The 24,159-nt window shown below is 40.3% G+C and overlaps 1 long non-coding RNA gene across 1 annotated transcript in view; it reads left to right on the forward strand.

The window, feature by feature from the left end:
- The first annotated feature begins 521 nt into the window (after positions 1-521).
- LOC120517312 overlaps positions 522-24,159 on the forward strand; it is a 38,359-nt gene continuing 14,721 nt past the window's right edge. The window contains exons 1-3 of the long non-coding RNA XR_005631020.1: positions 522-585; positions 14,603-14,752; positions 19,394-19,501. This is a non-coding gene — a long non-coding RNA (uncharacterized LOC120517312). The remainder of the gene's footprint in view (positions 586-14,602; positions 14,753-19,393; positions 19,502-24,159) is intronic.

The raw sequence follows: 24,159 nt of genomic DNA on the forward strand, positions 1-24,159 counted from the left end.
TCACTAGCACACCTTCTCTCGACTTGTAACACTCCATCTTTTACTTCATCATTTCTTCCATTAACTCACACGTGATACATGTTAAGCTTACTGACTTGTGGGTAACCTGGCTGAACCGGTGTCCCTTTTTATCTAATGACATCACATCTACTTTCCTTCAGAACTTAAAAATTGACTCTGTGTGCAGAGATTTTTTACAAATGACATGTCCACGGTTTCTCTCTGCACTTGCTCACCTACTTTAGGACTCCATGATGAATGTTATGCGGTCCCAGTGAGACTTATTAGATTCCAGGCCCCCATCTTGTCAGACCCTATGATTACTGGAGGTTATCAACGTCCTCACATGTGTGAACTTCAGAAAATGTTAACTGATGAGTGACATTTGTCCAGCCAAAAGGACTACTGAGAATGGAAATGTGCTTTTATTGGTCTCACACCCCTGAATGAAGTCTCTTCTTTTGACAGGATCAAATTCTTTGGTCTGCAACACCTGCATCAGCTCCATCCCTGGCCTGTGTAGACCTCGGCTCTGTTATCCTTCATTCACCGCCTGTGGGAGTTTTGCACTGCAAGTCGTGGAGAGTAAGTTGATCTGAGGCCTTTCAGCAATAATCCATTAAGAACAGGTTGGGTCTGCCTGATTGGCACTTTATTTCACTTCTTTAGGGGGCTGGGTGTGGTAAGTGAAGGGGGTCTGCTTGCATTGTGTGTGTTTTTATCTTTCTTTACTTTTAGGGTTTCTGGCTTTTGAGAGTTTCCATTTGCTTAGAGCCAGCAGTGAACTCCTTAACCAAATGAAAGTTGGTTGTCCTCCAGCAGCCATTGCTATTCCTCCCTAACCCTAATAAACCTCTCGGTCACAACATTCTTAGCCTCTGTGATGGATCTGTGACAATCAGTTTTGACATTCAGCTTGTGTGATGGGCTTGTGCGCTTGTGATTTGAGGGTGGGTCAAGTTATTGGTGAGTGTGGAAAGAAAATGTTTTAACAAGCACCGTTTTATCTGTTAAGCAGGAATGGTCCCATTTGTGCTCTCTTGGCATTTGACACATACTTTGTCATGTGGGGTGTGAAATGATGTGTCCGGCCCTACAAACACCCAGGCAGCGGCAGTCTTGCAGTCCTGTGGTTGGAATGGCCGTTTATGACAGGACTGAGCCCAGAGTCCACACCTCTCGGAGTTCACATCATCACTTTAAAGTTGGAGATCAATAAATAAGAACCAGACCTGGGCTGGCCATGGCCCACTAGGGAAAGCAGAGCTGATTCAAGTCATAAATGGACTAAAGGCATCAAGCAAGCAAAACAGACATGTGAAACCAGAATCGCTAAGATGAATAACTTGATAATGAAGTTATGGGCTAAATACGGGGACAGGGAGGTCTGTCTAAACCACAAGAACAAATGACACCCTTGTGTGCACTGTTTCCTCTAAGGAGTAGCATATACTGAGCAAAAAACATTGTTTATGAGCGACATTTTGTTTAAGCCAAAAATTTATGAGCACCAATTTTCGCAATAAGTACGAGCGACGCCGTTGGAATGAGCGACCGTGCGGGAAGTATGAGCATCGCTCTGAATCCGTGTGTTGCCATTAAAATTGAATGAAGATGTTTTCTTACTCAGACATCATGCTTGTTATGTAATTAGAACATTAGAACATTAGAACACTCTGGACGAGAACAGGCCATTCAGCCCAACAAAGCTCGCCAGTCCTATCCACTTATTTCCTCCAAGAAAACATCAAGTTGAGTTTTGAAAGTCCCTAACGTCTTACTGTCTACCACACTACTTGGTCGCTTATTCCAAGTGTTTATCGTTCTTTGTGTAAAGAAAAACTTCCTAATGTCTGTGTGAAATTTACCCTAACAGGTTTCCAACTGTGTCCCCGTGTTCTTGATGAACTCATTTTAAAATACAAGTCTTGATCCACTGGACTAATTCCCTTCATCATTTTAAACACTTCAATCATGTCACCTCTTAATCTTCTTTTGCTTAAACTGTAAAGGCTCAGCTCTTTTAATCTTTCCTCATAATTCAACCCCTGTAGCCCTGAATCAGCCTAGTCGCTCTTCTCTGGATCTTTTCAAGTGCTGCTATGTCCTTTTTGTAGCCTGGAGACCAAAACTGCACACAGTACTCAAGATGAGGCCTCACCAGTGCATTATAAAGGTTGAGCAGAACCTCCTTGGACTTGTACTTCACAGATCGTGTTATATATCCTAATATTCTGTTAGTCTTCTTAATGGCTTCTGAACACTGTCAGGAAGTTGATAGCTTAGAGTCCACTACGACACCGAATCCTTCTCATAAGGTGTACTCTCGATTTTCCGACTGCCCATTGTGTATTCAAACCTCACATTTTTACTTCCTATGTGTAATTTTTTACATTTACTGATATTTCATCTGCCACAAATCTGCCCAAGCCTGTATGCTATCTAAGTCCTTCTGTGATGATATAATGGATTTCAAATTATCTGCTAATCCACTTATCCTGGTATCATCTGCAAACTTAAATTAATGGTTACATTAGAAAATTGTTAGAAATGGTTAAACCTTTTAGGATAACAGTAAGCATAAAATGTTTCATGAATGAAAGTTAAAATAAAAAATAAGGAAGTATTAATGATTTTGAAGAAATATGTATCTTCATTTTTTCACAGTAATTTGTGGGTTACTAAATTTAAATAGAAAAAAAATGGAAATATTATACCTGTCCCAGGGAGGATCTGAACAAAACGTGGTCAGAATGGAATTTACCACATGTCTGCATGGAGGCGTCCCTGAGCAGTTTTGGTAGAACTGCTTAAATAAGATTTGATATCAGGCAGACATCTTGAAGCAGAGTGGAAGGAGCTGTTCAGTTATTGTCAGCTTACAAAGGTAAGGATGTCTCGGCTTTGCCTCTAGGATTGGCCTTCAATGGCTCCTACCATCTGAGCTCTAGAAGTAGACATTAGCCTACACAACCACAAACAGCAGCGCAGAGACACCATTGACCAAGTCACAGCTGTTGATTAGCTCTATGAATCTACAATTGATCGCCTACTAAACCACGTAACTCAAAGGAATGCCTCCTAAGTTCTTCCAGTAAAACCTGTGAGGCTATCGCTGTATTTTTCAATCAAAAAATTAATGATATTAGAAATAACATAGTATATCTCCCAAACACTAAGGATCCTCCTAAACCCCAGCAACCTGTTATAAACAAATTAAAATCTTTCACTAGGATAGATTTACCTGATTTAAAGAAAATAATCTCTCAACTGAGACCCTCCACCTGCGTCCTTGACCCGATACCAATAAGGTTTTTCAAAGAAGTATCAGGCGTGCTAATTGATAATGTTCTGGACATAGTAAATTCGTCATTAGATACGGGGGTCTTCCCAGACTGTCTTAAGACTGCTGTAGTTAAACCCCTTCTTAAGAAACATAATCTTGACCCCTCTGCCTTTGAAAATTTTAGCCCCATCTCTAACCTGCCCTTCTTAAGTAAAGTTCTAGAGAAGGCAGTCATTATGCAGTTAAATGACCACCTCAATAAACCTGCTATTCTTGATAAATTTCAGTCAGGTTTTAGAACAAATCACAGCACAGAAACTGCACTCGTTAAAGTAGTAAATGACTTGCAGGTGAATGCAGACAGAGGCCATTTATCTGTTCTCATCCTCTTAGATCTGAGTGCTGCATTTGACACCATTGATCACAACATTCTTAGAAATCGCCTTAGTCAATGGGTGGGCCTCTCTGGCAGGGTCTTAAATTGGTTTGAATCCTACCTGACAGGGAGAAAATATTTTGTTAGTTGTGGGAATTACAACTCAAAGACAGATGATATCCAATATGGTGTTCCTCAATGCTTCCGTTAGGTCAGATTATCTCAGTGCACAACGTGAGCTACCACAGCTATGCTGATGACACACAGCTGTACTTATCAATACAACAACAACAACAACATTTATTTCTATAGCACATTTTCATACAAACAGTAGCTCAAAGTGCTTTACATAATGAAGAATAGAAAAATAAGAGACACAGTAAGAAAATAAAATAAGTCAACATTAATTAACATAGAATAAGAGTAAGGTCCAATGGCCAGGGGACAGAAAAAAAAAAAAACTCCAGACGGCGGAGAAAAAATAAAATCTGCAGGGATTCCAGACCATGAGACCGCCCAGTCCCCTCTGGGCAATCTACCTAACATAAATGAAACAGTCCTCTTTGTATTTATGGTTTTCACGGAAGGAGTTGATGATGATGATCACGTGGATTTCTGGCTTTTAGTCCATCAATGCTGGGGCATCATGGTGCTTTGAGTGGGTTGGTGGTGGCGCAGGCCACCACAGAGAAACCGGAAAAAGAAACAGAAGAGAGAGTAGGGGTCAGTACGGATTTTAGAGCCACCATGAATAGTTATTATGATGAATTGAACATACAGAGTATCAGGATTAAGTTAAAGTGAAGTTATAAAAGGCCATGTTAAAGTAATGTGTTTTCAGCAGTGTTTTAAAGTGCTCTACTGTATCAGCCTGGCGAATTCCTATTGGCAGGCTATTCCAGATTTTAGGTGCATAACAGCAGAAGGCCGCCTCACCACTTCTTTTAAGTTTTGTTCTTGGAATTCTAAGGAGACACTCATTTGAGGATCTGAGGTTACGATTTGGAATATAAGGTGTCAGACATTCCGATATATAAGATGGAGCGAGATTATTTAAGGCTTTATAAACCATAAGCAGAATTTTAAAGTCAATTCTGAATGACACAGGTAACCAGTGTAGTGACATCAAAACTGGAGAAATGTGTTCATTTTCTTTTCCTAGTTAGGATTCTAGCAGCTGCATTCTGCACTCGTTGCAAATGATTTATGTCTTTTTTGGGTAGTCCTGAGAGGAGTGCGTTACAGTAATCTAGTCGACTGAAAACAAAGCGCGTGAATTAATTTCTCAGCATCTTTCAATGATATAAGAGGTCTAACTTTTGCTATGTTTCTTAAGTGAAAAATGCTGTCCTAGTGGTCTGATGAATATGTGATTTAAAATTCAGATTACAGTCAACAGTTACCCCTAAATTTTTACTTCCGTCTTAACTTTTAATCCTAATGCATCAAGTTTATTTCTGAAAACCTCATTGAATCCATTATTGCCAATCAATACAATTTCAGTTTTCTCTTTATTTAACTTGAGAAAATTACTATTCATCCATTCAGAGATACCAGTAAGGCATTGTGTTAGTGAATCAAGAGAATCAGGGTCATCAGATGCTACTGATAAGTACAGCTGTGTGTCATCAGCATAGCTGTGGTAGCTCACGTTGTAACCTGAGATAATCTGACCTAACGGAAGCATGTAGATTGAGAAGAGCAGCGGACCCAGGATAGAGCCTTGTGGAACACCATATAGATATCATGTGTCTTTGAGTTGTGATTACCACAACTAACAAAGAATTTTCTCCCTGCCTGGTAGGATTCAAACCAATTTAAGACACTGCCAGAGAGGCCCACCCATTGACTAAGGCGATTTCTAAGAATATTGTGATCAATGGTGTCAAATGCAGCACTCAGATCTAAGAGGATGAGAACAGATAAATGGCCTCTGTCTGCATTTACCCGCAAGTCATTTACTACTTTAACGAGTGCAGTTTCTGTGCTGTGATTTGTTCTAAAACCTGACTGAAATTTATCAAGAATAGCATGTTTATTGAGGTGGTCATTTAACTGCATAATGACTGCCTTCTCTAGAATTTTACTTAAGAAGGGCAGGTTAGAGATGGGTCTAAAATTTTCAAAGCAGAGGGGTCAAGATTATTTTTCTTGAGTAGGGGTTTAACTACAGCAGTCTTAAGACAGTCTGGGAAGACCCCCGTATCTAATGATGAATTTACTATGTCAGAATATTATCAATTAGCGCCTGATACTTCTTTGAAAAACCTTGTTGGTATTAGGTCAAGGACGCAGGTAGAGGGTTTCAGTTGAGAGATTATACTAAGTAATTCAGGTAAATCTATCCTGGTGAAAACATTTAATTTGTTTATAACGGAGTACTGGGGCTTAGGAGGTTCCAGTGTTGGGGAGATATACTATGTTATTTCTAATATCATTAATTTTTGATTGAAAAATACAGCAATGTTCTCACAGGTTTCACTGGAAGTATTATGGGGCATTCCTTTGAGTTACCTGGGTTTAGCAGACGATCAATTGTAGAAAATAAGACTCTGGGATTACTAGCATTGTTATTTATAATCTTAGAGAAATAGCAGCGCCTCTCAAGACGGACTGTGTTATTGTATTCTGTTATTTTAACTTTTAATATTTCATAGTGGATAGTTAGTTTAGTCTTCCTCCATTTACGCTCAGCTCTACGACATGTTCTCTTTAAATCAGACACTCTTTGGGTCTTCCATGGTATAACAATGCTAGAAGATTTTTAACCGTCTTTTCAGGTGTAACTATGTCAACAGCAGTTCTTACTTTAGAATTAAATCTTTCCACTTTACTATTTACATTATCCTCGCTATTATAGTTGGCACTATAAACGGACTGATTGCTTAGAATGTTTGTAAGTTTTAAAGCTGCTGATGAGTCAAAGAAGCGTTTTTTAACAATATGCTTCTCATGAATGTTTTCTATCATTATTTCTATATTAAAAAGTAGAAGAAAATGGTCTGATAGACCAATATCAATGATCTGCTTTATATCAACTTTAGTCCTTTGGTGATAATTAAGTCTAACGTATGACCTGCTTTATGTGTAGGCTGATTAACGAGCTGTCTCAAATCAAAAGAGTCCAGGAGGTTCATAAATTCCTTTACTTTTAGGTCACACTGATTATCGATATGAAAGTTAAAGTCACCTACAATTAAGAGTGTGTCATAATTGTAATTAAAATTGACATTAAGTCAGAGAATTCCTCAAGAAAGACGTTAAATTTAGGAGGTCTATACACGGATAAAACTAGAACGTGAGAATCTCCATGAATAACAACGGCGAGATACTCAAAGGACTTAAATTTACCAAAACTAACATCTTTACATTTTAACCGCTCGAGTAAATGTTTGCCAAGCCTCCCCTTTTTCCTGGCGGTCTGCACGAGTAAAACTGTAATCTGGAGGCGCAGATTCGATTAAAACAGCTGTGCCGTTTGTGCTGAGCCATGTTTCACTTAGTGCAATAAAATCAATGTTTCTATCACTAATAAGATTATTGATAAAAAACGTCTTGTTAGTTAAAGCTCTAACATTTAATAGTGCCGTATTTAATGTTTGGGGGGGCAGAGCTGAATTCTATGCGCGTTATTAGTTATTGGAACAGAAACTAAATTATTTTTGTTAGCGCTCTGTGTGTATTTTTATGTAATCTACAATCTGTTTTATAGTTTTAATGCATTGTTGATCTAAAGTAGTAATTGCAACTAAATTATTGGTGTTTATGCCGCACTGCCTAGATTTTACGTGCATTAAGACTGGTTATTAAAGTATTAATGTTTTCTTTTACAGAAGACTGTATTAAGCCATTATGTCCTAGCAAAGCAGTAGTATTATGGAGGGAGTTTAAAGTAGAAACAGACAGTCAAGATAGACGAATTACCTTAGCGATGTTTTCAGGGAGGACCCGGCAAAAATCTATTGAACCCGGGTGCTTTAAGCCATCCCGCTTGAAAAAACGCGGTCTTTCCCAAAAAAGGTCCCAATTATCGATGAACCCGATGTCTTGAGTCTCGCAGAAGCCTTTCAGCCAGTTGTTTAATCCCAGCAGACAACTATAGTATTTATTTGATCGTCTGACGAGAGGTAGTGGACCCGAGATGAAAATTTTTGCCGATGGGGTCCTCTCCTTCGTGTCTTTAATTAGTGCTGCGAAGTCAGCCTTGAGAATCTCAGACTGTCGGTGCCTTATGTCATTTACGCCGGAGTGTAAAATGATGGATCCAACTGCCCTCTTGTGTTTCTCGAAGATGGTCGGCGCCCGTCTCATCATGTCTCGGACTCGAGCACCGGGAAAACAAGAAACGAAAGATTTTTGATTAGGGCATGTGATATTAAGGTTTCGTACTATCGAATCACCTACCACGATTACATCACCCGGGGTTGAAGGCAAACTGGGGACGCGGAGAGGGTCGAACCGGTTCTGGATTGGGATGCTCGCCTGTGCCGATGGAGGTGTTCTAGCCTTGAACCCCCGCCTGCATGTCTGAAATACGCCAAGGTCTTCATCGGCGTCGTCGTCGCTCCTTCAAGGCGCAGGGGTGAAGCTTACTTGTCCTTGAAATTGGGCGGCTAATGTTGCGTCGACATCAAATGTCGAGGATGGTTTATCCTGCAGCCGAGCCTTCAAACCTCTGAGGTACCTTCTTCTGAACAGGAATTTCTGAATCTGCTTGTCAAATGCCTGGAGTTCTTCGACGATGACGGCAACACTATTCGTCTCACTGTCGGCCATTGTGTGCTTGTACTTCCGCTTCCGCTTCGTGACCTAGGAAAGAAAGAAAGAGAGAGTGTGAACAAGCAATAGCACCTGATGACCCCGATTCTATTGATTCACTAACAAAATGTCTGACTTGTATCTCAGAATGGATGAATAGTAACTTTCTCAAGTTAAATAAAGAGAAAACTGAAATCTTAGTGATTAGCAGTAATGGATACAATGAGGCTATTAGAAATAAACTGGATACATTAGGATTAAAAGTCAAGACGGAGGTAAAAAGCTTAGGGGTAATTGTTGACTGTAATCTGAATTTTAAATCGCATATTAATCAGATCATTAGGACAGCATTTTTTAACTTAAGAAACATAAGTAAAGTTAGACCTCTTATATCACTGCAAGATGCTGAGAAATTAGTTCACACGTTTGTTTTCAGTCGACTAGATTACTGTGATTAGTGAGGTTATCAAAAATAAACTTGACGCATTAGGATTAGAAGTTAAGATGGAAGTAAAAAATTTAGGGGTAACCGTTAACTGTAACCTGAATTTTAAATCACATATTCATCAGACCACTAGGACAGCATTTTTTCACTTAAGAAATATAGCAAAAGTTAGACATCTTATATCATTGAAAGATGCTGAGAAATTAATTCACGCTTTTGTTTTTAGTCGATTAGATTACTGTAATGCACTCCTCTCAGGACTACCCAAAAAAGACACAAATCGTTTGCAACTATTGCAGAATGCAGCTGCTAGAATCCTAACTAGGAAAAGAAAATCCGAACACATTTCTCCAGTTTTAATGTCACTACACTGGTTACCTGTGTCATTCAGGATTGACTTTAAAATACTGCGTATGGTTTATAAAGCCTTAAATAATCTCGCTCCATCTTATATATCGGAATGTCTGACACCTTATATTCCAAATCGTAACTTCAGATCCTCAAATGAGTGTCTCCTTAGAATTCCAAGAACAAAACTTAAAAGAAGTGGTGAGGCGGGCGGCCTTCTGCTGCTATTCACCTAAAATCTGGAATAGCCTGCCAATAGGAATTCACCAGGCTGATACAGTAGAGCACTTTAAAACACTGCTGAAAACACATTACTTTAACATGGCCTTTTTATAACTTCAATTTAACTTAATTTAACTTAATCCTGATACTCTGTATGTTCAATTCATTATAATAACTATTCATGGTGGCTCTAAAATCCGTACTGACCCCTACTCTCTTTCTGTTTCTTTTGCCTGCGCCACCTCCACCTACTCAAAGCATCATGATGCTCCAACAATGATGGATGGATTAAAAGGCAGAATTCTACGTGACCATCATCATCAAGTCCTTCCGTGAGAACCCTAAATCCAAAGAGGACTGTTTCATTTATGTTAGGTAGAATGCCCAGAGGGGACTGGTCAGGGGGTCTCATGGTCTGGAATCCCTACAGATTTTATTTTTTCTCCAGCCGTCTGGAGTTTTTTTGTTTTTTCTGTCCCCCCTGGCCATTGAACCTTACTCTTATTCGATGTTAATTAATGTTGATTTATTTTGTTTTCTTATTGTGTCTTTTATTTTTCTATTCTTTATTATGTAAAGCACTTTGAGCTACTGTGTGTATGAAAATGTGCTATAGAAATAAATGATGTTGTTGTTGTTGTTGTTGTTGTTGACAGGTCATTGCAGAAAGCTACCTTTCATCGTGCTTATGAGTTACTAATAAACGAGATCCTGAGGCCAAAATGATTTTTCTCTATTAGTGCCAAAATTTATTTAAATATTTAAAAATTTTCAATAAATACAAAACAATCTAAGATGGAGATGAAACAATAAAATCTTCTGGCCCTAAATAGGTAACCAATGTTCTTTGACAATCTCAAAAATGTATTGACTTTGGAAAAACTGATAAAAACAGCAAGAAAGGTAACAAGATCTGCCTAAAGATAAAATCCTCAAAAAGCCGATTGAAAGCCAGAAATACAATACAATACAGTTTATTTTTGTATAGCCCAAAACCACACAGGAAGTGCTGCAATGGGCTTTAACAGGCCCTGCCTCTTGACAGCCCCCCAGCCTTGACTCTCTGAGAAGACAAGGAAAAACTCCCAATAAAAACCTTGTAGGGAAAAATGGAAGAAACCTTGGGAAAGGCAGTTCAAAGAGAGACCCCTTTCCAGGTAGGTTGGGCGTGCAGTGGGTGTCAAAAGTAGGGGGTCAATACAATACAATATACACAGAACAGAACAATTCCTTAAGACAGCATAATAATAAAAATTTTAGAAGTACAGAGCAGAATTTAACAGTCGATGATATCACATAATAAGATTTGGATATTTTTAGAGTCCTGGAGACCTCATCCATCAAGCTGCCTCCCCATTTGGCCATTCCACGGCTGAAACGTTGCTCGGCCAGCCAATCCGATGAAAGGACCCCTCTTTCCCATGATTCCTGTGATCCTCCATCAGGGATGACTTTACCATAGGCAGGCAAACAACTTGGCAGGTGGGCCGTGGCACCAATTGCCACATTTGAGTACCGAGAAAGAAACAGAATAGGTGAGGGTTAGTATACAAATTATAATTATCATGTTACTTATGTTTGAGTGCTAATGACTGACAACAGAGATGCAGTCTGTACAGTTAATCAGCAGCTCTAGTCAGGATATGCTAAACTGAAGTAGTGAGTCTTCAGCCGGGATTTAAAGGCTGAGACTGAAGGGGCATCTCTATAGTGGCAAGCAGACCACCCCACAGTTTAGGGGCCCTGTAACTAAAAGCTCGACCTCCCACTGTTATTTTATTAATCCTTGGAATCCTAAGCAGACCGGCATCTTGAGATCTTAATGTTTGTAAGTCATGATAAGTTCAGACAAGTAAGCCGGACCTCGGCCATTTAATGCTTTATATGTTAAAAGGAGGATTTTGAAATCTGCCCTAAACTTAACTGGGAGCCAGTGTAAAGATTTAAGAACTGGAGTTATGTGTTCATATTTTCTTGTTCTTGTAATAATTCTTGCAGCCGCATTTTGGATTAACTGGAGGCTGTATAGAGAACAGTTTGAACAGCCAGTGAACACCGCATTGAATTAATTTCTCAGAATCCTGTTTATTTAGAAAGCTCCTTAATTTCCTAACATTTTTAAGATGGAAGAAACATGTTTTGGACAACTTTGTAATATGTGCTTTAAATGACATGCTAGAATCAAAGATAACTCCTGATTCAGTAAAATTAATTGGGATTCCAACTGAGTTAAATGATGACAAAATATTGCTGTGATCAGCGTCATTCCCTCCAACAATTAACATCTCTGTTTTATCTGTATTTAAAGACAAGTAGTTCTCATTCATCCATTCCTTTAATTCACTAACACAACTAATTAAAGACAACATCGGAGAAACTTCATTTGATTTAAATGAAAGGTATAACTGGGTGTCATCTGCATACGAGTGAAAATTAACATTATGTTTCCTAATGAGAGATCCCAGTGGAAGCATGTAAAGTGAAAACAGTAAAGGTCCCAGTACTGAGCCCCCGGACACCATATTGAACTTCTGTGTATAATGATGGAGTACTGTCAGCACATTTCTGTACATATTGGAATCGATTTGATAAATAAGAACTGAACCAAGCGAGCACGGGGCCTGTAAGCCCAACATCATTTTCTAGCCTGTGCAGTAAAATAGAATGGTCAATGGTGTCAAATGCTGCACTTAAGTCCAACAACATAATTACAGTGGAGTTTCCTTCATCAGAGGATATCAGAATGTCATTTACAACCCGTGTTAGTGCAGTTTCTGTACTATGACCAGTGCGAAAGCCAGACTGGAATTTCTCAAATAAATTGTAATGCGTAAGGTGTGACTGAAGCTGACTGGCGACTACTTTTTCTAGTATTTTAGAGAGAAATGGTAAATTTGAAATAGGCCTATAATTATTTAGTATGTGTGGGTCTAGGTCTGACTTTTAAGTAAAGGTTTAATGACTGACACTTTTAGTGCATCAGGTACGTGCCATGCAGTAATGAACTATTGATAACGGTTAGAATAGGCTGCAAGAACATCCATTGCACTTTTACTAGTTTTGTTGGCACTGGATCTAGGGAACAAGTAGTGGGCTTCATTTTAGTAATTAAAGTTAAGACTTCCTGGTGAGTTACAGGATTAAAATTATTAAAGTGCTGAATGCAATGTGCGGCAGGGTCTGCTAAGCTAGTATTTGGTTTGTACTGTGATGCTGAGATCTGGGATCTTATATTTTTAATTTTCTCATTGAAGAAGTTCATAAAGTCTGTACTGCTAATATCTGTTGGTATTTTGCACTGTTGATCTGAATTTCCATTTGTTAATTTAGCCACTGTTCTAAACAGTACCCAGGATTTTTATTATTGCTATCTATTAATGTAGAATAGTATTCTGAGCGAGCTTTAAAGAGGGCTTTTTTATATTTATTTACACTCTCTGTCCATGCAATTTGAAAGACATGTAGCTTTGTTGTTCTCCATCTGCGCTCCAGTTTTCGACACTCTAATTTAAGAGCTCAAGTATTTTCATTAAACCAGGGAGAGTTTCTATGTGCTTTGATCACTTTTGTTTTAAGGGGAGCCACTGTGTCCAGAGCATCTCTCAAGGTCTCATTATAATGTGATATTAGCTGATCTAAATTGTTTTCCACGTTTACATTTGATGTTAACTGATCTAAATGGTTTTCCACAATTACACTCGACTTACTCAAGGTATCTATAAATTTTGAAGCAGAATTACTACTAATCTAGATGTCGCACTGTCTTTGTTTTAATCTGTGAGAAACACAAGAGGTCAAAAGCAGAAACTTCCAGAAAGTGTTTATTAAGATCAACTGCCAAGCTAAGAGAAAGTCAAGGCTAAAACCACAATCTGAGCCTCACTGATCAGAAGAGACAAGTAAAATAATTGAGAAACATAGATTCCAGAAAAACAAGATACAAAACAAAAGAAAAGATTTAATAACACTATGAAATACAAAAGGATATTTTAAAGACGACAAAAAGATTCAATAAAAAGTAAACACACCTGAGCCCAGATATGACCGTGCTGAACGAGAACCTGACTTGGCATCGTGGCGCTCCATCGTCATCTTTATTACTGATATTTTAACTGCATTACAGAGGTGAGCAGTTTCAGTGGACAAGAATCTCTAGCCTTTTATTTGGCATTCACCATCCTTAACTTTTCAGTTTTGTGTTTTAATCAATAAGATCAAATCTTTTCATGTTCATGTGCGCTAGATTGGGGTGTCACTGAAGGATTCAGCAGGTCAGGAATGTGAACTACAGGATTAGAGTGTCGTTAGGGACACTCCAAGGAAACCGGCCTGCCATTGTGCCATCACTAGGTCTGGAACTGCATGGTGAACCTTAACAGCCCTAAGGTGACCACTGCCTGCAGTTCTATCACCCTTTAGCCAGACAGGCGAATAATCAGGGTGTCCCCAAAATAACAAATAATCTCCAGACACCACACATGTCACTTCACACCACCCTGCTGAAATTCTTCCTCCACCTCAACAACAGGCCAGTGATGTCACTGCTGCCATCTTCATGAAGTTGAAAACTTCATTTAATGATGTGATTGTTTTGAAGCTCCAACGTAAAAGTCTGACTGTTCCCCTTCAAGAAGAAATAAATGGCACTTAAGTAAAATGGACAACAAGATGTACATTTTTAGTAGACACCATGAAGTTGTAAGAGTCGGTGCTGGCACGCGGCTCCTTCGGGAGTTTTGTTAATCTGTGTTCTTTTATGCAAAGTGTCACTGCGTGCGTCAACGTCATGGGGACATCTTCTGGTTGTAAATTACATGTCTGCTTAAACTGGCGCCTGGACTTTGCTCTCGGCCCAAGGAGGTGTCTGCCATGGCTCCTGATCCAAGCAGCCTCTTCATTTTTTGGTATTTTAATGGTTTTCATTTCTCTGGTTCATCCTGCTTAACATTCTGAACTTTATCCCTGTACTTGGCTCCCCTGTGTGGGATTGTGTGTCTTCCCGTTGAAGTGACCAGCAATCCCCAACTTGTCTTTATGTGTGTGACTGTAATGCCGTATGAATGCTTGACAAAACTACATTTTATGTTTTTATTAGCTAAAGGATGGCCTCATTGATCACCTAAATATCCTGACACTGAAGCCGCTGCACTGTTCTCTCTCTCTACAGATGGCACGTCCAGCACGGAGTATTTTCAGAGGTGCACCTACCCTGGAATCTGCAATTCCTCCTTTTCCTTTAACTTTGAGGTCCTCAGTGCCAATCTCAATGCCCAGTGCTGCACGACAAGCCTCTGCATCCCGGTGAACTCAGTAACAGGTAACGGTCAGCCATGACAGCACCTCCTTCTTTCACGTCTTTAGTGAGGTTTAGCCTGTGTGTAATTTTGTGTGAAATGCTCCTTCTGCACTGAACATCTTGCCCTCTGTCTAGGGGCAGCATTATAGCGCCTGGTCTCCAGTGGGTGGAGTGTGGTCTGTTATTCCTGTACTCCTCCAATTTTTCCCATGAAGTTGACCTGTCACCTAAAATGCCACTGAGTGGTTATGGTAGGGTGAAGTCAAACTCTTGTCTTGTACCCTTTGGTTTGTGTGATGGCACAAGCTGGTCAGTGTCTACACATTTTTCATCTATTCATTTTGATTTTTTCTTTTTCTTTTACCTCCACATCCTAAAGATATTCAAGAGTGGTGAGACCTTAAATCTGATGTGAGTGTGCCCACCAGCAACATGTCATTCAGTTGATTCTTGGTCCGTTGCATTCCAAAAGGATACCATTTAGGTAGACTGTAACCTTTTAGGGGGTAAAACCAGTTTACAAAATGGATAGGATGTTGAGACACCCAATGTATGAGTGCGTACTTTAGATCCACCAAAGGATGAATTCTAAGCAAAATTTCATGAAATTAAATAGGAGATGGACAATGACCAAAAGCAGGGTCACAGGGGACTAGAGCCCATCCCAGCAGTACTAAGTACAAGGCTGGAAACAGCCCCAGCCAAGGTACCATTGAGTGCCCAGCCAAACTCCCATAATGACACACACACATACACACATACTCCACAGAACATGGCAAATGGACCAGTTGGCACTGCCAAGCTCCACTTGACTACTGTGCTCCAGCCTACAAATGAGTTGAGTCCTGGTCTTTGTAAGAACGAAGGGCATATGTCACGTCAAGTCAGCTCTGGACATAAAGTTCATCACAGGTGCCAGACGCACTGGGCATTGCTGGTGAAGAGGAAGAGGCTGAACCAATGTGCAGAAAGATCAAGGCAAAGAGAATGCAGACACTCATTCTTTGAGGTTTTTCTCTGATCCAAAGTGGCACACCATTTGTGCCAATTCCCTCACCTGACTCAATCTCAAATATGAATTCTATGTTGTGAGTAAATGAGGCACAAAAAAGCCGTGGGTGCCACCACCTCCTTCTCTGTCTGGTCATCTTTCTGGGAGTCTGAGCGGACTGATCACACAACTCCAAACCCCAGCAGCACTCTTCAGAAATGACCAGGGGCCTCATGTATAACGCTGTGCATAGAATTCGCACTATAACATGACGTAAGCACAAAAGCCGAAATGTGCTTACACACAGAAAATTCCAGATGCAGGAATCTGTGCGTACTCCAACTTCAGTGTTCTTCCGCTCCATAAATCCCGATCAGCGTGAAAACTAACACACGTGCACGCGCCTTCTGTCCCACCCGTCTCCTCCCAGAATTACGCCTCTTTGAATATGCAAATCAATATAAACAGATCTTAAGTTCAGCCTTCTGTGAAAAGACAATGGGAAAAGCAAGAGGGAAAATATAAGAATTTCAGCGAATACCAAGTGGAGGGAAATGAAAAACGTACTATTTGTTGGTTTAAACAGTGGAATAAACAACAAAAGGAAGTTGATCGAGTGACATAGCATGTTGGAGAAACAAGCTCAAGTTCACAAAGTCGCACAGTGCCCGACAAAAAAAAGAAGTTTTCAGATATCAAAGTCGCTGTGAAAAGCCCACCATCTGAGTGTCATATGAAAGCTTATTAGGGTACAGTGAGAAAAAAAAAGGCACACAGTGGGGAAAAAACACGAAATGTTAACTTCAATCTCGAAATATCCACTTTAATCACGTAGTTTATTTTGTCATTCATCTTAAAATCATTTAATTTACTAGTTTCTCAAATCCCATTGTAACTAAAGTAGCACGTTAAATGCTTTGTTTGGTATTTGATCTTCAATGTGCTCTATGTGTGTGAATCACTACGTGCTTCCGTTCTTTCTCTTTCTCCGACAGGACACAGAATCCATTACATTTGTGATATTACAGCTCTCTGAATAATTAAAATACTGAGATGTATACGTGATATCATTTTCATGATGATTGGAATGAAAGCATGTTATTAAACATGAGAACACAGTGGCACAGTGATTGTTCATGTCTCATACAAGATGCTGCTGTGCCATGTGCGACCTTCAATGAAATAATTCATTGCAGCAGTCCTGTCTCTTTCAAACGTACTAACCTTCAATTCTTGTCCTTACTTTTCTTTCTCCAAATACCCAATCGGCACACAATCAGCTCTGTAACAGACGTTAAGCCATCTGTAAGCTAACAACGATGATTCTTCAAAACTTTTTAAGTTAAAGTTTTACCTGTATAATATAATAAACATATTTTGCTGAATGATATCGTCATCATATGTAAATACGCGCTTTATAAAGTGGCTCAGGTTGTGAGATATTATAACTGTAGTGCAAGTTTACAGTGAGGTGATTGTACTTATAAGTACAAACAGTTCTACAAGGAGCAATTGATTGAGTGCATTTAAAGTTCTTGGGATGAAACTGTTTCTGAACCGCAAGGTCCGTACAGGAAAGGCTTTGAAACGTTTTGCCGTGGCTGAGACAGCGTGTCCTTGAAGCTGTATACCGATAATTCTCTTTCCGATCAGCTGCTGCTGTGATTCACACTCTGATACAGTGATATAAATACTCCGAGTCGTGCAGTGAGAGTAATATGGAAAAAGATGATCTGCTGTGGCAACTCCTAACGGGAGGAGCTGAAAGAAGAAGAAGAAGAAGAAGAAGAACAACACTAAAGCAGTTATGGTATTTGGAATACTATGGCTGTTCCCTGGCCCATTATATTGTTACGAGTTAATTACAATCAGATGCATTACACTAATAAACAATATGCGGTTAGTTTCAGTGTATTTATAAAGCCGCGTCAGGAAAATAAGGTGTAACCACACAGGAACAGTAGCACTGCTTTGACGCTGGGTGCCGCCAGTCTGCAAAACCGAGCAGAGAACTTGCGTACGTCAAGGTATGAGGTACAAGTGCATGGCTTTACGCCAAGTGTAGGTTTTATACATCGCAATTTGAACGTGGAACACTTCTTATGCAACATTTCTGTGCATACGCACCGTTCATACATGAGGCCCCAGGTGATCCCATATTGGGGTCCACGCCTCTCAAATCCGTCTCAGTCTGCTCCCAATGGGCCGTGTCCATCGTCAAACCATTGTGAGTGACAGAGCTCCACAGCACTTCATTTAGACCAGTGGTTCTCAAACTGTGGGGCGGGCCCCCCTAGGGGGGCGTAAAGTAACATAAAGGGGGATGCGAAGGTGTGAAAAAAAGAAAACAAGAATCAAAAATATGAAAAATACATCTATTGAAACCAAAACAAATTAACTTAAACTACATTCTGATACTAGAAAAATAAATATAGAGTTATATAAATGTCAATAAAAGTTAAGTAGGTATAATAAAATATGCATCTATGATATATCATAAATTTAAAAAGAACAAATTGGTATTAGTGGGCTCCTTTCAAAAAACGTTAGGGAGGCGCAATTAAAACTGTTATGAAAACTCGGGTCGCAAATACTTAAAGGTTGAGAAACTCTGATTTAGACATTGTGACCCCAACCAGCATTCTGACTTCTTCAGTGACATCCTAGAGCACATGACCACAGGTGACAGTTAGAACAACAACAACAACAACAACATTTATTTCTATAGCACATTTTCATACAAACAGTAGCTCAAAGTGCTTTACATATTAAAGAATAGAAAAATAAAAGACACAATAATAAAACAAAATAAATCAACATTAATTAACATCGAATAAGAGTAAGGTCCAATGACCAGGGGGGACAGACGGCTGGAGAAAAAATAAAATCTGTAGGGATTCCAGACCATGAGACCACCCAGTCCCCTCTGGGCATTCTACCTCACATAAATCAAACAGTCCTCTTAGGATTTAGGGTTCTCACAGAAAGGCTTGATGAAGATGGTCACGTAGAATTCTGCCTTTTAATTCCGTCCATCATTGTTGGACCATCATGAAGTTTTGAGTAGGTGGAGGTGGCGCAGGCCACCACCACAAAGAAACCGGAAAAAGAAACAGAAGAGAGAGTAGGGGTCAGTACAGATTTTAGAGCCACCATGAGTAGTTATTATGAAGAAATTGAACATACAGAGTATCAGGATTAAGTTAAATTGAAGTTATAAGAAGGCCATGTTACAGTAATGTGTTTTCAGCAGTGTTTTAAAGTGCTCTACTGTATCAGCCTGGTGAATTCCTATTGGCAGGCTATTCCAGATTTTAGGTGCATAACAGCAGAAGGCCAACCGCCTCACCACTTCTTTTAAGTTTTGTTCTTGGAATTCTAAGGAGACACTCATTTCAGGATCTGAGGTTACGATTTAGAATATAACGTGTCAGACATTCCGATATATAAGATGGAGCGAGATTATTTAAGGCTTTATAAACCATAAGCAGAATTTTAAAGTCAGAACAGAAATGTCCACAAGTGGACTCTTCATGGGGCTAAATGATTTGTCAATTTTTCTGCCATTTGCTTTTTTGTCATACAGTTTGGTACATTGTCAGAGTTTAACTGCGGAAGGCTAGTGTGCTTCTTTATTGCATTTCTCTGATTTTGTCATTCTTATATTTTAGTGTCTCCACAAACTCTGAATTCTCTGACGTGCTATTTTGGAGTAAACGGCAACATCAATGGGACTATCCAGTGTAAAGGAAGTGAAACTCTGTGCTTCACAATTGGATGTAAGTAGAGTGTAACGTGTCATGATCTTGGTGGGTGGTGACCATGAATGCTAACAAACACATGGGAGACTCCACATGTCCATCACACGTCCATCACATGTGCTTCACTAACTAATAATCCTGTTTACATTAATACAAGAAGAGAGTAGAAGTAAAAGCAAGGCAGAGCACCTTGTCACAGTTTAGGGCAGCAAAAAACAACTCACCATTCAGGGTCGCTTAGGACAAGACGTGGACCATAGCAGAGCTCTTGATGTCAAGGTGGAGGAGGTAGGTCTCTGAGTCTTGGACATGTCAACAGACGTCCAACTCATAGAGACTCCGCACTGCTTTATGCTCGAATACCCAAGGAGGAAAACCTTAAGGTGGATTTTTGAAAACTCTGGAGGCTGGCAAATGATATCCCATGTGAAAAAAAGCATATTCAGCATGCCCAGTTTCTCAAGGATAACTTTAAGAATTACTTGCCATCATTTTGGAAACTGTTACTCATAATTCTTATCTTAAGTTAAATGAAGGCACCATCGTGCTATTCTCTTAGTCAGTTAAGATTTTTCAGGTTAGAGTTAGGGTGATGACAGAACATTGCCCTGACACGGGAGCGTGGCTTAGATTGTCGCTCATTATGATGTCATTAACATGGCACTTTATAAGCCAGAACCATCTGTGGAGTACTGTAACGGTTGCTACATATTGTGTGTGCTGTGTCTGTTTCTGCCCCTTGTTCTCTTTAGAATATATGTCCTAGGGATTAAGTATTTTAAGGATATTTCTTTAAGGGGAGCAGGGGGCCAAACCATGCCTGTGGGTCCCTGAATAAATGCACTGGTGAGTGTTGCAAGAGGCTGGACCGACTTCAAAAAGAAAAAGAGGCGCATTTTGAAAAGGAGAGGAGAAGGAGCTGGGAAAGAGGAATACAAAGGGAGCGATCTGAAAGGCACGAAATGCTCAGTATCTAGATTAGTTTGGATGCACGCAAAAATGAGTAATGGCTGACAAGGGGAGGTCATCAGTGTGTACGGCGCTGCCTTTTACTTGTGACGCTTGCGTCTTCCATTGAGGGTCATTAACACCATCACACCCGGGTGAGGCAGACTTTGGCATCCAGGATAATACTTGTCTACAAGCCGGTGAGAATGCTCCTTTAACACTAGAAATACAAAAAGCCTACGAAAAACTCAAAAATCCGTCCCACCTTAAATCGCTGCTTAAATCTGTTTGCACCTCTCCGCCAGCGTCTTTTGTCCTGTAAATGTGCTGATAAAGACACGCAGCAAGCAGCTGGCTATTTCATCCCCCCACAGACTTAGAACGTGCACAAACCTCTCCCAGCTCATGCCTTGATTGATTATCTGGGAGTGAAGTGGAGTTTTAGAGTGGAAATAATAGATCATTATTTGGAATACACGCATTTCACGTGTATTCCGTTTCTACAGTAATCTGTGTAAACACATTGTTAAAACAGAAACGTTTTTCATATTCTAGTAGTAAATGACAAAATGTAGGCATAAACTATATAGTGTATGAAGCCTGAAGTCCAAATATCAAAGAAACACTTTCACAAAAGGTTCAAATATAACAGAACAAATGCGCATTTATTAAAAAATATAACTGCAGAAAAAAAAGCCGTGTTAGCATGCCATATTCACATGCAATTGTTACAACTTCCTCGGTGGTATAATGGCATCAACTCCTGTCTGGTACACAAAAGGTCACAAGTTCGATCCTGCATGACTCCGTTTTGAGAAGTGAGCTGCTCTTATTCTCACTATTTTAGAATAAAAACACATTTGATTTCAGTCTGTAACAGTCGCTGTAATTTATGATACTTGTAAAGGTTAGCTTTGTTTTTTTTTATTCACTTTTCATTCTCTCAGTCGTGTTCAGGATCCTTCCCTAAACCCCCAACCCCCTTTGAGACACAGTTGCGAACGTATTGAAGAAGCGGTTTAAGGTGGGGCGGATCTACGAGTTTTTTCGTAGGCTCTGGTAATTCTAGTGTTAAACTGTACAGGGCAAACGTGTCATTGGTATATTTTACCAGTGCGCTGAATTTAGCAGTGAAATTCCCAGCCCAGTTGGATCCAAAGCCAAAAGGTACAATCTTAAAGGGACTGGGGCATGTGGATGGGGTGTATGTTTGATTTATATATATTTACTATCTATATGCTGTGAATATTCTTGTTCTGCCTGTGAGTAGTCATATTTCTGTTTTTGTTTGTCTCATTTCCTTTTCTGCTTTGACATTTTTCTGTGTAGTTGATTATAAAGGGTTCGTTCAGGTGTGTGGTCATATTAATTAATATCTGTTTACTTTGTGGAGATCTCGTACCCAGACACAGACAGGCAGACATAGAATGTCCCAAAACACACACGTTTATTTTACAACCCCTTTTCCCAACACAACACACAGTGCATTAAGCACCACTAAGAGTCCTTTAGACCTCCTTCTCTCTCTTCTGCCCCCTCCAACTCCTCACTCTCAAGCTCCGTCCTCTTCCACCTGACTCTGGCTTCGCGAATGGAGTGAGGTGGCCCTTTTTATAGCACACCCGAATGTGCTCCACAATTAACATCCGCCAGCACTTCCGGGTGTGGTGGAAGTGCCGCCTCGGCATCCAGTCCTCTTCTGGGTGTGGCGGAAGTGCTGCAGACCACAGTTCCGGAGCTGTCCAGGCACCCCGTGGTGGTGGCCATGTCTCTCCATAGGGTTGAGCTTCCAAGCTCTGTGGCCCCCATGTAATCCAGGGAGGTCGCCCTCTTGTGGTCCAGGAAAGATACTGCCCTTTTCCCAGTCCTTCCCTTCTCCTAGTGTCCCGGTGGGGCAAGGTCCCTGGATTTTGGCACAGCTTGTTCAGTTTTCTTTTATGTAGGATTTTCTAAAGGGGAATATGTTTATAGTTTTTGTTTGGGTTTTCATAATATGTACTCTGTTTGTTTAATCAACTTAATTGGTCTGGTGGTTATTTCTGCAGTTCATAAAGGACACCTCCATCAAAGGGGATCAAATTAGGGCTAAGGTTTGGAACCTGCTATAATTAGCCTCTGACTAGGAGTAGGAGGTTCTCGTGTGTGTTGGGCTCCTCATATTGCGTTTGGAGAAACTCGATACAGTATGGTCTAATTTTTTGGAAATACTCTCAGAAAGAAAGAAAGAAAGAAAGAAAGAAAGAAAGAAAGAAAGAAAGAAAGAAAGAAAGAGTTTAAGTGTGAATTTCTTTCTCTCTGGCTGAAATCTTTCTCTCTTACAATCTGTTTAAAACTGAAGACCTCCTTCCGGCAGCTGGGGGGTTTTATAGACGAGGAACTGGAAGGGGTGGAGTCAGTTGCCCTTACTGGCCATCTTGTTGGTACTGTGGAGGGAAGAAAAGAGGAGAATGTTAGCATGAGACCCCGGCTCAGCCTGTCTCAGATGGGCTTGGAGGGTGAATCACAGACGCACCTGCATGACAACAGGAAAACAACGTGTATCTTATTTCTGCTGAGGTTCCCACCTTACATTTTAGGTTTAGTAATTTGATTCTTGCCTTCCAGTTTGGATTCCTGTTAGTTTTTTGCGTACTTTTCTTGGTCCTCTCATAGCAGAAGAGATTGTGCAGAGCACAAATCAAGGGAGGCTCGTGAAAGATGTTGAATGAGGTCTCATCCGGAGTGCTGAGTGGCCTCCATATTACAAAACGACAGGAATAGAGTAACAAGCTGTTTAAGTTTTCAGATGATACCAAGATAGGTGGATTAGCAGATATTTTGAATCCGTTATATCATCACAGAAGGACTTGGATAGCAGATAGGCTTGAGCGGATTTATGGACGATGAAATTTAATGTCAGTAAATGTAAAGAATTACACTTAGGGGGTGGCACGGTGGCGCAGTGGTAGCGCTGCTGCCTCGCAGTTAGGAGACCCGGGTTCGCTTCCCGGGTCCTCCCTGCGTGGGTTTCCTCCCACAGTCCAAAGACATGCAGGTTAGGTGGATTGGCGATTCTAAATTGGCTCTAGTGTGTGTTTGTGTGTGTCCTGCGGTGGGTTGGCACGCTGCCTGGGATTGGTTCATGCCTTGTGCCCTGTGTTGGCTGGGATTGGCTCCAGCAGACCCCGTGATCCTGTGTTCAGATTCAGCGGGTTGGAAAATGGATGAATGGATGGATTACACATAGGAAGTCAAAATGTGAGGTTTGAATACACAATGGGTGGTCGGAAAATCAAGAGTACACCTTATGAGCAGATTTTAGGAGTCGAAGTGGACTGTAAGCTATCGACTACCAGTGTTCAGAAGCCATTAAGAAGGCAAACAGAATGTCAGGTTATATAGCGCCTTGATCTGTGGAGTACAAGTCACAGGAGGTTCTGCTCAACCTTTATAACACACTGGTGAGGCCTCATCTGGAGTACTGTGTGCAGTTTTGGTCTCCAGGCTACAAAAAGAACATAGCAGCACTAGAAAAGGTCCAGAGAAGAGCGACTAGGCTGATTACGGGCTACAGGGGTTGAATTATGAGGAAAGATTAAAAGAGCTGAGCCTTTACAGTTTAAACAAAAGAAGAGGTGACATGATTGAAGTGTTTAAAATTATGAAGGTAATTAGTCCAGTGGATCGAGACTTGTATTTTAAAATGAGTTCATCAAGAACACAGGGACACAGTTGGAAACTTGTGAAGG

The sequence above is a fragment of the Polypterus senegalus genome, chromosome 1 (assembly GCF_016835505.1).
Source record: "Polypterus senegalus isolate Bchr_013 chromosome 1, ASM1683550v1, whole genome shotgun sequence".
In the NCBI taxonomy this organism is placed as follows: domain Eukaryota; kingdom Metazoa; phylum Chordata; class Cladistia; order Polypteriformes; family Polypteridae; genus Polypterus; species Polypterus senegalus.